This window comes from Pygocentrus nattereri, chromosome 9 (genome assembly GCF_015220715.1).
Source record: "Pygocentrus nattereri isolate fPygNat1 chromosome 9, fPygNat1.pri, whole genome shotgun sequence".
In the NCBI taxonomy this organism is placed as follows: Eukaryota; Metazoa; Chordata; class Actinopteri; order Characiformes; family Serrasalmidae; genus Pygocentrus; species Pygocentrus nattereri.
In genome coordinates, this window is record NC_051219.1 from 8131149 (window position 1) to 8144875 (window position 13727).

Below are 13727 nucleotides of genomic sequence, written 5' to 3' on the forward strand. Positions count from 1 at the left end.
CTCCAAGACATGTGGAAATGCCAACCTTCCTGGCTATGAACAAGAGCCGTGTCAGTTTGGGATTGTATAGGCAGAGTGTAGTAAGCTGAATGCAGCTGTGAGCACAAAACGCACTTTAGTTATATTTGAGTCAGTGAGACCAAAACTTTATTTTTGTGAATAATTCCTTAGTTTCAGGTAAAATGCAGCCAAGTTTGATGCCAGAGACAGTTTTACACAGTTGTTTACACTTTATGCTAAACAGTTAAATAATTGTTTGTTGCAACAAGCTGCATATTTCATTAATGGTTTAATGAACTATGATCTTAATTGTTTTTATTTTTAGTTAGCATATAGCTGAAATCTAATGATGGTTATATAATAGCAGCTGCATTCTAATGCGATAAGCTCTGTTTTATATTCAATTAACGTATGATCCGATTAGTCGACTAATCATAAAAAATAATCGGTGATTAGTCGACTATAAAAATAATCGTTTGTGGCAGCCCCAGTGGACATTAACATTTCAGACAATTATTATTAGGGTTCAAGCACTTAAGTGCTGAACCCTATTGTTATTGTTCCGTTTTTTCTTCTTCTTATTATTAGGGTTCAAGCACGCAGTGCAGGAACCCTATTGTTTTTGCTCGGATTTTTCTTCTTCTTCTTCTTCTTCTTCTTCTTCTTATTATTATTATTATTCTTTTTCTCCTACAAAAATGGTTGTGGAGCAGAGACTGTAAGTGGTAGAGACACCAAACTTGGTGGGTAGGTGTAGTTTGTGTGCATCTCGCCAGGGACAAAAATTGACCCCGATTGGCCAAAGGATGGCGCTATAGAGCAGCAAAACACGTTTTGCTTCATAACTCCTACACCATGAAGTCTGGAGTGAAAATTCTTTTTTTGTCTGATTCCTTGCATCAAGCCAAACAACTTTGCCATTTGGACCATTTAGCTCCGCCCACTTAGATTTTTTGCTAATTTGCATAATATGCAAAACCTACTTTTGCAAACTAGTTCAAGGGTTTTCAAGCAATCCTCATGTGTCTGATATCAAAACGTTCAGAAGAGTCTGCTCATCAATAGTTATTAACAATATGTTGACTTCAATGAACAAGATGGCTGCCATATGCTAATTAACACTTCTGACATAGATCATAATTAATTTAAAACTCTATATGTGGAGAATGCTTCTGCCTTTTACATTGAAACTTGACATGCACATTTGGGACCAGATTCTGTGGTTGCTTATCAATTTTGGTGTGCATATGTCATTAGGGGGCGGGGCCATTGCCCATTAACTGTTTCTCAGCATCCGTGCATCCGATTGAGCTGAAACTTGGCAAGTGGGAGCTACTGGACAGAGTATAAGTGGATCTTGAAGGACAATTTGAGAGATTGGAATTTAAGGCCGCCATCAGCCAATCAGGATTCAGAAGGCTTTTGACAGACTTAACAATGACCAATCATCATGAAACTTGAATGTTGGCTCTAGGTTGCCACTTCCTAACAACCACTCAAGTGTCAACGGATTTGGCCACTGAGGGGCGCTATTCACAAAATTATCATGTTATTACATGTTATTACAATACTATTACAAATTTCACCTAGTGTCGAATGTACTGCATCATGACAAGCTATTTTGTCAATATATGTTTGTTAAAAAAGTGCATAGTTTTTTTGTAGTCGATAACTGTTTGAAAACCCTCCTTTTCAAACTAGTCTCTGGATTTTAATCCAAACTTTTCAAATTTGGTCTAGAATGATTCTGGGGCCTCTCTAGGTAAATAATTATTAAAAACATTTGGACTTTTCTACTCTGGGTCATGTGGATCAGTCAACAAATTACTGGGGTCATGCTATTTGTAGCTCGATTTGCTATAACTCAACAGTCATTGGCCAGATCATCTGAAAATGTGAAACATGTTAAAATACTAAGAGTCTTAGGGTGTGTGCTACGTTTGGTCCAGATTGGCCTTTAGATGTCACTTCAGCACTCAAAAACACTTATTAACCAACTAAATTGTTATTACAATGTTATTACAAGGTTGATCAATGCACACTTGGTGCCATATGACTCAGTTCACTCATCTGAAAAACTTTCTGATTGCATGTCATGTCAAAAATTGTACGGCTTGTCTGGTATTTTGTCTTATTTCTTCAAAGATTTCACTAGACAAAGGCTTATTATACAAAGGTCAAAAGGTCATTCTGACCAAAACCTGCTGAACGTCTATGGTTTTAGTCCGTGATCAATACTGATATCATATTGAGGCCTTTTGACTAATTCTGACCCAGTTTCACTGAGCTGCTCTACACCTAAAGGGCCCATTATGACTGCATTAGGCCTCTCTATGGCCTACATCAAGTCAATGGGTTAAATACTGAACCAGTCCACTGTGCAAGTGGTACTATGTGAGAAATGCTGCCAATGGTCATGTAGTTCTGACATCTATGTTCTACAAACCAGTGTAGCTCAGTACATATGAATGGAAACTTATAATGTGGGTAAAGACCTCTGCTTGCTGTTTATGCAAACTGAAGGTCTTTTGATGAATTGACATCATTTCGGTTCTATTCGCTCGGCCTCTGAACAAGATTCAAACAGCTTGAGGCCTTTTTACGCCTGATGGGCTAAACTACTGAAGGGCTGGAACTGCTTCTACGTGCTTGAACCCGCTCATCGCCGCTTGCGGCTATATTTTATTATTATTATTATTCTTTTTCTGCCCTGAAACGGAATGCACAGCTTAAACCGTAAGTCCTACAGACTTGAAACTTGGTCTACTGGTAGTAGTCCCTCCCGCTACTCAGGCGCAAGAAACCAGCCCAGTCGGCCACAAGGGGGCGCTATAGCGAAGGTCAACGCGTTTGGGCCTATAGTTCCTAAACCAGATTTTTGCCAGACATGTCACATTTTTTTCTAGGTTCCTCGGGTCCAAATAAACCACTTTTGTATTTGGACCGTTTAGCTCCGCCCACTTAGATTTTTCGCAATACTGCAAAATATGCGAAACCTACTTTTGCAAACTAGTCCGCCAATTTTCGCCCAATCCTCATGTCTTTGGTCTCAAAAAATTCAGAAGAGCCTCAGGATCAAAAATTATCAAAAACATTTTCAGTGTACCATACACCATGGCTGCCATATGCAAATGAACACGTCTGGATAAATTCAAATTAATTCAGAATTAATTGAAAAATCTGTAACTCAAGAATCGTTCAGCCAAAAAATTTCAAACTTGAGAGGCCATGTTCCGAGATCATTCTGAGCTAGCCATTTAATTTTTATGTGCATATGTAATTAGGGGGCGGAGCAATAAAAACAGGGCATTTTCTCAGCATCTGTACATCCCATCAAGTTGAAACTTTGCTAGCAGCATCTTATGGCGACAATACACGTCATATTTTAAGCACAATTGGATACATCAAAATTTGCGGCCGCCATCGGCCAATAAGCATTCAGCAGGCCTTTTGACAGGCTTACCATTGACTGATGATCATGAAACTTTACAGTTATCTATATCTCACCTTTTTCTAATAATCTACCAAGTTTCAAAATATTTGGCCACTGGGTGGCGCTATTCAAGAAATTCTCATTTTATTACATGTTATTACAATATAATTACAAATTTCACCTATATTCACATTAAGCGCATCATGGCAAACAATTTGGCCTATACATGTTTATTAAAAAAGTGCATAGTTTTTTAGTAGTCGAAACCTGTTTGAAAATGCTCTTTTTCAAACTAGTCTCTGGATTTTGATCCAAACTTTTCAAATTTGGTCTAGAATGATTCTGGGGCCTCTCTAGGTAAAGAATTATCAAAAAAATTTTGACTTTTCAACTCAGGGTCATGTGGATCAGTCACCTAATTACTGCAGTCATGACATTTCTAACTTGATTTACTGTAACTCAAAGCCCATTGGCCAAATCACCTCCAAACTTTAAGCATCATTCCACACTGAGACTCTAAGGGTGCATGCAACTTTTTGTCCTGATTGGCCTTTAGGAGGCACTTCAGCAATCAAAAACACTTCAAGAACAATTAAATTGCCATTACAATGTTATTACAAGATTGATCAACAAACAATTGGTGCCATATGACTCAGTTCACTCAGCTGAACAACTTTCTGATTGCATGTCATGTCAAAAATTGTACGGCTTGTCTGGTATTTTGCCTTATTTGTTCAAAGATTTCACTAGACAAAGGCCTATTATACAAAGGTCAAAAGGTCATTCTGACCAAAACCTGCTGAACGTCTATGGTTTTAGTCCGTGATCAATACTGATATCATATTGAGGCCTTTTGACTAATTCTGACCCAGTTTCACTGAGCTGCTCTACACCTAAAGGGCCCATTATGACTGCATTAGGCCTCTCTATGGCCTACATCAAGTCAATGGGTTAAATACTGAACCAGTCCACTGTGCAAGTGGTACTATGTGAGAAATGCTGCCAATGGTCATGTAGTTCTGACATCTATGTTCTACAAACCAGTGTAGCTCAGTACATATGAATGGAAACTTATAATGTGGGTAAAGACCTCTGCTTGCTGTTTATGCAAACTGAAGGTCTTTTGATGAATTGACATCATTTCGGTTCTATTCGCTCGGCCTCTGAACAAGATTCAAACAGCTTGAGGCCTTTTTACGCCTGATGGGCTAAACTGCTGAAGGGCTGGAACTGCTTCTACGTGCTTGAACCCGCTCATCGCCGCTTGCGGCTATATTTTATTATTATTATTATTCTTTTTCTGCCCTGAAACGGAATGCACAGCTTAAACCGTAAGTCCTACAGACTTGAAACTTGGTCTACTGGTAGTAGTCCCTCCCGCTACTCAGGCGCAAGAAACCAGCCCAGTCGGCCACAAGGGGGCGCTATAGCGAAGGTCAACGCGTTTGGGCCTATAGTTCCTAAACCAGATTTTTGCCAGACATGTCACATTTTTTTCTAGGTTCCTCGGGTCCAAATAAACCACTTTTGTATTTGGACCGTTTAGCTCCGCCCACTTAGATTTTTCGCAATACTGCAAAATATGCGAAACCTACTTTTGCAAACTAGTCCGCCAATTTTCGCCCATCCTCATGTCTTTGGTCTCAAAAAATTCAGAAGAGCCTCAGGATCAAAAATTATCAAAAACATTTTCAGTGTACCATACACCATGGCTGCCATATGCAAATGAACACGTCTGGATAAATTCAAATTAATTCAGAATTAATTGAAAAATCTGTAACTCAAGAATCGTTCAGCCAAAAAATTTCAAACTTGAGAGGCCATGTTCCGAGATCATTCTGAGCTAGCCATTTAATTTTTATGTGCATATGTAATTAGGGGGCGGAGCAATAAAAACAGGGCATTTTCTCAGCATCTGTACATCCCATCAAGTTGAAACTTTGCTAGCAGCATCTTATGGCGACAATACACGTCATATTTTAAGCACAATTGGATACATCAAAATTTGCGGCCGCCATCGGCCAATAAGCATTCAGCAGGCCTTTTGACAGGCTTACCATTGACTGATGATCATGAAACTTTACAGTTATCTATATCTCACCTTTTTCTAATAATCTACCAAGTTTCAAAATATTTGGCCACTGGGTGGCGCTATTCAAGAAATTCTCATTTTATTACATGTTATTACAATATAATTACAAATTTCACCTATATTCACATTAAGCGCATCATGGCAAACAATTTGGCCTATACATGTTTATTAAAAAAGTGCATAGTTTTTTAGTAGTCGAAACCTGTTTGAAAATGCTCTTTTTCAAACTAGTCTCTGGATTTTGATCCAAACTTTTCAAATTTGGTCTAGAATGATTCTGGGGCCTCTCTAGGTAAAGAATTATCAAAAAAAATTTGACTTTTCAACTCAGGGTCATGTGGATCAGTCACCTAATTACTGCAGTCATGACATTTCTAACTTGATTTACTGTAACTCAAAGCCCATTGGCCAAATCACCTCCAAACTTTAAGCATCATTCCACACTGAGACTCTAAGGGTGCATGCAACTTTTTGTCCTGATTGGCCTTTAGGAGGCACTTCAGCAATCAAAAACACTTCAAGAACAATTAAATTGCCATTACAATGTTATTACAAGATTGATCAACAAACAATTGGTGCCATATGACTCAGTTCACTCAGCTGAACAACTTTCTGATTGCATGTCATGTCAAAAATTGTACGGCTTGTCTGGTATTTTGCCTTATTTGTTCAAAGATTTCACTAGACAAAGGCCTATTATACAAAGGTCAAAAGGTCATTCTGACCAAAACCTGCTGAACGTCTATGGTTTTAGTCCGTGATCAATACTGATATCATATTGAGGCCTTTTGACTAATTCTGACCCAGTTTCACTGAGCTGCTCTACACCTAAAGGGCCCATTATGACTGCATTAGGCCTCTCTATGGCCTACATCAAGTCAATGGGTTAAATACTGAACCAGTCCACTGTGCAAGTGGTACTATGTGAGAAATGCTGCCAATGGTCATGTAGTTCTGACATCTATGTTCTACAAACCAGTGTAGCTCAGTACATATGAATGGAAACTTATAATGTGGGTAAAGACCTCTGCTTGCTGTTTATGCAAACTGAAGGTCTTTTGATGAATTGACATCATTTCGGTTCTATTCGCTCGGCCTCTGAACAAGATTCAAACAGCTTGAGGCCTTTTTACGCCTGATGGGCTAAACTGCTGAAGGGCTGGAACTGCTTCTACGTGCTTGAACCCGCTCATCGCCGCTTGCGGCTATATTTTATTATTATTATTATTCTTTTTCTGCCCTGAAACGGAATGCACAGCTTAAACCGTAAGTCCTACAGACTTGAAACTTGGTCTACTGGTAGTAGTCCCTCCCGCTACTCAGGCGCAAGAAACCAGCCCAGTCGGCCACAAGGGGGCGCTATAGCGAAGGTCAACGCGTTTGGGCCTATAGTTCCTAAACCAGATTTTTGCCAGACATGTCACATTTTTTTCTAGGTTCCTCGGGTCCAAATAAACCACTTTTGTATTTGGACCGTTTAGCTCCGCCCACTTAGATTTTTCGCAATACTGCAAAATATGCGAAACCTACTTTTGCAAACTAGTCCGCCAATTTTCGCCCATCCTCATGTCTTTGGTCTCAAAAAATTCAGAAGAGCCTCAGGATCAAAAATTATCAAAAACATTTTCAGTGTACCATACACCATGGCTGCCATATGCAAATGAACACGTCTGGATAAATTCAAATTAATTCAGAATTAATTGAAAAATCTGTAACTCAAGAATCGTTCAGCCAAAAAATTTCAAACTTGAGAGGCCATGTTCCGAGATCATTCTGAGCTAGCCATTTAATTTTTATGTGCATATGTAATTAGGGGGCGGAGCAATAAAAACAGGGCATTTTCTCAGCATCTGTACATCCCATCAAGTTGAAACTTTGCTAGCAGCATCTTATGGCGACAATACACGTCATATTTTAAGCACAATTGGATACATCAAAATTTGCGGCCGCCATCGGCCAATAAGCATTCAGCAGGCCTTTTGACAGGCTTACCATTGACTGATGATCATGAAACTTTACAGTTATCTATATCTCACCTTTTCTAATAATCTACCAAGTTTCAAAATATTTGGCCACTGGGTGGCGCTATTCAAGAAATTCTCATTTTATTACATGTTATTACAATATAATTACAAATTTCACCTATATTCACATTAAGCGCATCATGGCAAACAATTTGGCCTATACATGTTTATTAAAAAAGTGCATAGTTTTTTAGTAGTCGAAACCTGTTTGAAAATGCTCTTTTTCAAACTAGTCTCTGGATTTTGATCCAAACTTTTCAAATTTGGTCTAGAATGATTCTGGGGCCTCTCTAGGTAAAGAATTATCAAAAAAATTTTGACTTTTCAACTCAGGGTCATGTGGATCAGTCACCTAATTACTGCAGTCATGACATTTCTAACTTGATTTACTGTAACTCAAAGCCCATTGGCCAAATCACCTCCAAACTTTAAGCATCATTCCACACTGAGACTCTAAGGGTGCATGCAACTTTTTGTCCTGATTGGCCTTTAGGAGGCACTTCAGCAATCAAAAACACTTCAAGAACAATTAAATTGCCATTACAATGTTATTACAAGATTGATCAACAAACAATTGGTGCCATATGACTCAGTTCACTCAGCTGAACAACTTTCTGATTGCATGTCATGTCAAAAATTGTACGGCTTGTCTGGTATTTTGCCTTATTTGTTCAAAGATTTCACTATACAAATGCCTATTATACAAAGGTCAAAAGGTCATTCTGACCAAAACCTGCTGAACGTCTATGGTTTTAGTCCGTGATCAATACTGATATCATTTTGAGGCCTTTTGACTGATTCTGACCCGGTTTCACTGAGCTGCTCTACACCTAAAGGGCCCATTATGACTGCATTAGGCCTCTCTATGGCCTACATCAAGTCAATGGGTTAAATACTGAACCAGTCCACTGTGCAAGTGGTACTATGTGAGAAATGCTGCCAATGGTCATGTAGTTCTGACATCTATGTTCTACAAACCAGTGTAGCTCAGTACATATGAATGGAAACTTATAATGTGGGTAAAGACCTCTGCTTGCTGTTTATGGCAAATGAAGGCCTTTTCATGATCTGAGCTCCCTTCAGTTCTATTCACTCTGCCTGCGAACAAACAGCTTGAGGCCTTTTTACGCCTGATGGCCTAAACTGCTGAAGGGCTGGTTCTGCTTGTGTGTGCTTGAACCCGCTCATCACCGCTTGCGGCTATATTTATTATTATTATTCTTTTTCCCATTTTGGTGTCTACAAATGATCCTACAGCCTAAACCGTAAAGCCTAGACATACCAAACTTGCTACAACAGGTCCTTAGGTCAAAAGGACCACACTCACTTATAGGGACTCACATTGGCCTGATGGTGGCGCTATAGCAGAATTTTTTCGTTTTATACCATAACTCCCACACCGTAGGTCCTAGACAAAAAATTCCATTCCTTGGCTCAAACCACACCAAACTGCTATTTCCGATTTTAGTTCCGCCCACTTAGATTTTTTGCTAATTTGCATAATATGCAAAACCTACTTTTGCCAACTAGTCCTAGGTCTTTCAACCCATCCTGTCGATCTTGGTGTCAAATTACTCAGAAGAGTCTGGACATCAATAATTATTACAAAAATGTTGACATTCTTCAATGTCAGACTTGTCACATGTCAATCAACAGCTCAGAGGCGGAGCTTCTTTTACTTCAACAGCCATATCTCCACAACGCTTTCTTCGTTTTGCATGCCACTTGATAGCTTGATAGTACACATGATTGTGAGGTCACAAGACTAAGCTGGCCAACATTGGACAATAGGGGGCGCTATAACATGGAAAACTTTGTTTCTCAGCAACCATAAGTCACATCAAGCCAAAACTTCATATGGTGCATCAGTGACCTAATGTAACTCAGGACACACAGTGATGACGTCATACCGCAAACAACATGGCCGCCACAAGCCAATTAATTGCCATTGGCCATTTGACACCCTTATCGTTGACCAATCCACACCAAAATTGGTAGGTGCACTCATATATACACCCTCTAACACATATTAAGAAGACAAGTCGGTCGGCCACCAGGGGGCGTAGTTCAAAAACAGCACAGACACCAAACGTCATACGGACGAAATTCTTTTTTCCCCTCATAAAGGGTCTTGCCATGTACAAAAAAGCCTCAAGAACCCATAGGCTCCGCCCCTTCCCTCTTGAGATAATTTGCATGATATGCAAAAACATGCGCATTATTGAGCGCAAACTACTCCTAGGTTTTTTATCATACTGACACAAATTTGGTATCCACACGTTCACAAGAGTCTGAAGTTTAATATTTATTAAAAAAAAGTTGACATTTCCACATTACGAGTTGCCAGCAGCCAATCAAATGTAAGGTACCTAAATTCCACCGCAAATTCTGAACAAATCCAGCTCTAACTCATAAATGCTTTGGCCGATTGCCACCACACACGGCACACTTGTTACCCATGTGCCTCAGAGCTACTCTACCAATTTTGGTGTCCCTGAGGTACTAGGGGGCGCTATAGCATCAAAAGAACAGTTTGACTTTGCAATTCATTCAGCTGTTTGGGCCTTTACTTCATTGTAGCTTCTGGACAGGCATGAACAACACACACACACACACACACACACACACACACACACACACACACACACTCACACACACCCTACAGAACTACATCTCACCATGTGACTCCTTTCTATCAATTGAATCAGTTTGACCTTGCAAGTTATTCAGCTGGTTTGGGCCTTTACTACCTTGTAGGCCTCTTAACTTGAAACTACCATGAATAAATAGACTTTGTGTATTTTTATTGATGTTGATTACAATTATTTTAGGCCTTTACTAGTATTTAGACATGCACACTCAGACACACACACACACACACAGGCCTACCTCTATGCTTCATATATACAATTCTCTAGCCATTTCACACACTACACTAATCTCAGCATGTGATGTTTTACTTCTATGATCTGAATCGTTTTTCCATTACAATGTTTTGTGACCTTTTGGCCCTTTGTGCCTCATAAGCCAGTTAAATGTACACTGACACTTAAGAGCATGCCTCATGTATTCAAATCAAAGGTTAATTTATAATTATTCACTATATGGCCTCTGGGCCTTTAGGGGTTCCATGGAATTATTCACTATATGGCCCCTGGGCCTTTAGGGGCTCCATGGATTCCTTAGCGTGCTTGAACCCGCAATCGCCGCTTGCGGCTATATTTTTATTTGAAAATGTTATTAAACTTGATAGAAACTCCTGTAAGAACTGTAAGAACTCCTGTAAGAGGATTCCTGTAAGAACTGGGAATTCCTGTAAGGCCCTGGCAGCCTGTAGATTGTAGGTTTTATTTGTTCCTCGATCATTTATACTAAAAAACTTCAAAAGAGGAGAATTTATGGCCTACTTTCTGGCTCACGCCTAAAGCTTTAGTATGGATGGTTGCTATAGCTCCACCCGGGCAGTTAAACAAGGTGTTATGCGCACAACTGTAGCCTGTGGGGGGCTTCATGTAGACTAAGGTATTCCTCGGGTCTAATCCACGAGGCACAGAGCATCTAAATCGTTAATAATTTCATTTACAGTCACGGCTTTAGATGTAAGAGATCTAATGTTAAGCAGTCCTAGTTTTAGACTGCAAAATGGTATAACACTGTGTGTGTGTGTGTGTGTGTGTGTGTGTGTGTGTGTGTGTTTAGGGCATACAATATTTACCTGAGGGGTGAAGTTCCACTCTCTCTCACTGGATTAATGATTAGAGGATCAGTAATTTCTGTAACCTCTGGGAGACTAAAGGCTAATTTACAGTCCAAGCTACAAGCATCACTTGACAAATAAATGTGTTTGCTATGCTAGGGTGTGCAGACATTGTCGCGTACATCAAAAACTTGACAGGTTGCAGACGCTGTCATGTATTTTGATAGGATAGAAACCTCGTTCTGGACTGTTGCCGTGGTTACGTGTGTGGTGAATTTGATCTTATTAATTCTATAGTTGTAACATTAATTTCTATCATATTGGTTAGTATACTGTGTAGATCCTGGCTGAAGTTGCTTCTGTGGGCCTCTGACTGAAGTAGTAGTAGGACCATAGGGTATCAGTGGACCTGAGAAAAGAGGCATCTGGCTTGAAAGAGGCCCCCTGAATGTAAACAATGCCTAGATATGGGATTTGATGACCAAGGTCATTCTGGAAAGAATGTATGTTAAATACCAAATATGGCTTGAGAGGGGCCATACATCGAAACCGACACTATCTTAGCAGGTATAAATAACCAGGAATTGGGATGTATGGGAGAGACATTTGGCGGTTCTCTCCAAGCTCTTTCGCGAAGGCTTGTCTGTGACTTCGACCTCTCAATGCTAATAAACATCTTTATATACAAGAGACGAGTGTCACTGAAGAGTTTGTTCCTACACCTTTACAGCATCGCAACTAAATAAACCACAAGAATTTGGCGTCACGAACTTCAGACGTGCTGTGGCCTACGGTGCAGACGACAGACCTATTGCCGGCAGACAAGGGTGAGTTTTTCTCACGTGTGAGCGCTGGTCCATTCGGTGAGGCTGGGCTGTTCTGTTGTGCGGTTTGGTCGCACCGTTAATGAGCTTTGTGTGGGTGTGCCATGCTGTCTTGGTTGTGGGTTTGCCTCTTCGTTCTAAATTTTGTTGTGTTGCGTTGTGATGCGCCGCAACAGGGGGGAGTACGGTAGAATAAAGGGGAAAAGAGTAGAAAAGAGTAAATAGAGTTAAGAAGAAGTTAATACCCTAGGAGTAACACTAGAAGTGGGATTGATTGACACCATGCAAGCGTAACGCAGATTAGGGTACTTTTTATCTCGTTAACAGTAAGTCATGTGTTTTCCATTCGCCACAGTGTGAAACTTGGGCCTTGAGGAATAAGTGTAATAGTCTAAATTTGGGGGAGAACACCCTGGGCCTAGGGAATTCAGTGGTTAAAGGTAATAGAGAAAAGTGAAGGAACAAAGAGAAGAAGTAAAGTGAAGTGTAAAAAGGAAAAAGTGTTAAGAGAAATAAGGAAAGGAAAAGAGTAAAGGAAAAGGGGCCGCAAATGGGGAAAGAAAGCCCTCTTGTAAGAGGCTGCAATAGGCAGGCCGATAAAAACCTTGATTATTATTAGTTATAATAATAGTTATTATTAATAGCTATAACTATTAATATATTAATAGTTATTAGTTATAATTATTATTTCAAGGTCAGTTTTATAATGAGTTTATAAGACTGGAGATTAAAGTTGCAAATCCGGCGTAGAAAGAAGCCCCTCGCCTGTAGTTGGCCACTCGGGATGGATGCTGTCTTGTCGTTAGGATAACTTTGTCTCAAATGTAGCATAAATTTAGAGTTTATAAAGGATGAGGAAAATAAAAGGAAAGCGGCCATAACGCATCTAGGGTATGAATGAAGGGGAAATGATCAATCCCTGTGTGAGAGAATTTTTATGTTGAATTTGTGTGTTTTGTTGAAATAGTCTGTGTGTGTTGTGGAAAAAAAAACTAGTCATTCCTTTTCTCTCTTTCTCTCTCTGTCTGCGAAAAAAGGGGGGCCAGTTAACTTGTGTGTGTGTTCAGAGCAGGACTCTGTGTCTGCGCAGCTGTGTGTGTGCGTTGGTTGTGTCTGCGCAGCTATGTGTGTGTGTTGGTTGTGTCTGTGCAGCTGTTTGTGTGTGTTGGTTGTGTCTGCGCAGCTGTGTGTGTGCGTTGGTTGTGTCTGCGCAGCTGTGTGTGCGCGTTGGTTGTGTCTGCGCAGCTGTGTGTGTGTGTTGGTTGTGTCTGCGCAGCTATGTGTGTGCGTTGGTTGTGTCTGCGCAGCTGTGTGTGCGCGTTGGTTGTGTCTGCGCAGCTGTGTGTGCGCGTTGGTTGTGTCTGCGCAGCTATGTGTGTGCGTTGGTTGTGTCTGCGCAGCTATGTGTGTGCGTTGGTTGTGTCTGCGCAGCTATGTGTGTGCATTGGTTGTGTCTGCGCAGCTATGTGTGTGCATTGGTTGTGTCTGCGCAGCTATGTGTGTGCATTGGTTGTGTCTGCGCAGCTATGTGTGTGCGTTGGTTGTGTCCGCGCAGCTGTGTGTGTGTGTGTGGTTGAATATGCGTGTGTGGTTAAGTTTTCTGAGTGTGTCAGTTTCTAAGATTCAGATCTGCTGTGTGGATGAAGAGTGAATGTAT